This window comes from Canis aureus, unplaced genomic scaffold (genome assembly GCF_053574225.1).
Source record: "Canis aureus isolate CA01 unplaced genomic scaffold, VMU_Caureus_v.1.0 ptg000343l_RagTag, whole genome shotgun sequence".
Taxonomy (NCBI): Eukaryota; Metazoa; Chordata; class Mammalia; order Carnivora; family Canidae; genus Canis; species Canis aureus.
Window position 1 is genome coordinate 408 of NW_027554567.1, and position 2,202 is coordinate 2,609.

Sequence of the window (2,202 nt, forward strand, 5' to 3'; positions counted from 1 at the left end):
GACATTAAGTTAACTTATACAAACCCCCCTTACCCCCCATAAACTCATGTCATCTATTATACACTTATTTATGTCCTGCCAAACCCCAAAAACAGGACTAAGTGCATACAATACTCACAAGCTTTATTTAAATTGTATACAAATGTATTGCTACTCTAGTTAACTTAACACAACAGTCTTACACGCATTCGATCTCGTGGTCTATCTATAGATAGCATCCCCTTTTTTTTTCCTCTCATATTTACTATGTATTTTATTTATTATACACACTACAATTTCAGTATAAGTTAATGTAGCTTAATTAATAAAGCAAGGCACTGAAAATGCCAAGATGAGTCGCACGACTCCATAAACACAAAGGTTTGGTCCTAGCCTTCCTATTAGTTCTTAGTAGACTTACACATGCAAGTCTCCACGCCCCAGTGAGAATGCCCTTAAAATCAGCAGTGATCTAAAGGAGCAGGTATCAAGCACACTCTTAAGTAGCTCATAACACCTTGCTAAGCCACACCCCCACGGGATACAGCAGTGATAAAAATTAAGCCATAAACGAAAGTTTGACTAAGCCATACTAAAAAGGGTTGGTAAATTTCGTGCCAGCCACCGCGGTCATACGATTAACCCAAACTAATAGGCCCACGGCGTAAAGCGTGTTTAAGATACCTTTGCACTAAAGTTAAAACTTAACTAAGCCGTAAAAAGCTACAGTTACCATAAAATAGACCACGAAAGTGACTTTATAATAATCTGACTACACGATAGCTAAGACCCAAACTGGGATTAGATACCCCACTATGCTTAGCCCTAAACATAGATAATTTTACAACAAAATAATTCGCCAGAGGACTACTAGCAATAGCTTAAAACTCAAAGGACTTGGCGGTGCTTTATATCCCTCTAGAGGAGCCTGTTCTATAATCGATAAACCCCGATAAACCTCACCACCCTTTGCTAATTCAGTCTATATACCGCCATCTTCAGCAAACCCTCAAAAGGTAGAATAGTAAGCACAATCATTTTACATAAAAAAGTTAGGTCAAGGTGTAACTTATGGGGTGGGAAGAAATGGGCTACATTTTCTACCCAAGAACATTCCACGAACGTTTTTATGAAATTAAAAACTGAAGGAGGATTTAGTAGTAAATTAAGAATAGAGAGCTTAATTGAATAGGGCCATGAAGCACGCACACACCGCCCGTCACCCTCCTCAAGTAATAAGACACAACCATAACCATATTAACTTAACTAAGACACAAGAGGAGACAAGTCGTAACAAGGTAAGCATACCGGAAGGTGTGCTTGGATTAATCAAAGTGTAGCTTAACTAAAGCGTCTGGCCTACACCCAGAAGATTTCATTACTTATGACCACTTTGAACAAAAGCTAGCCCAACTAACCCCAAACTTAAGTATCACAGACATATAAAGTAAAACATTTAGTTAAATAATAAAAGTATAGGAGATAGAAATTTTAATTGGAGCGATAGAGATAGTACCGTAAGGGAATGATGAAAGACATCTTAACAGTATTAAACAGCAAAGATTACCCCTTTTACCTTTTGCATAATGAACTAGCCAGAAACGACTTAACAAAGAGAACTTAAGCTAAGCTCCCCGAAACCAGACGAGCTACCCATAAACAATCTAAAAGGATCAACTCATCTATGTAGCAAAATAGTGAGAAGATTTGTGGGTAGAGGTGAAAAGCCTAACGAGCCTGGTGATAGCTGGTTGCCCACAAACAGAATTTTAGTTCAACTTTAAATTTACCTAAAAAAAACAAAATTTTAATGTAAATTTAAAATATAGTCTAAGAAGGTACAGCTTCTTAGAATCAGGATACAACCTTTATTAGAGAGTATATACTAACATCACCATAGTTGGCTTAAAAGCAGCCACCAATTGAGAAAGCGTTCCAGCTCAACAAACAATATAACTTAATCCCAATCATATTACATCAACTCCTAATTATACCTCCTGGGCCATTCTATTTAAATATAGAAGCAACAATGCTAGTATGAGTAACAAGAACTATTTTCTCCCCGCATAAGCTTATATCAGAAACGGATAGACCACTGATAGTTAACAATCTGATAATATCAACCCAAAAATGAAATACTTATCTACCCTATTGTTAACCCAACACAGGCATGCATTTAAGGAAAGATTAAAAGGAGTAAAAGGAACTCGGCAAACACAAACC

The 2,202-nt window shown here is 37.0% G+C and overlaps 1 pseudogene; it reads left to right on the plus strand.

The window, feature by feature from the left end:
• Window positions 1-355: 355 nt before the first annotated feature.
• On the plus strand, window positions 356-1,310 carry LOC144310018 (18S ribosomal RNA; annotated as a pseudogene).
• The last annotated feature ends 892 nt before the right edge of the window (window positions 1,311-2,202 follow it).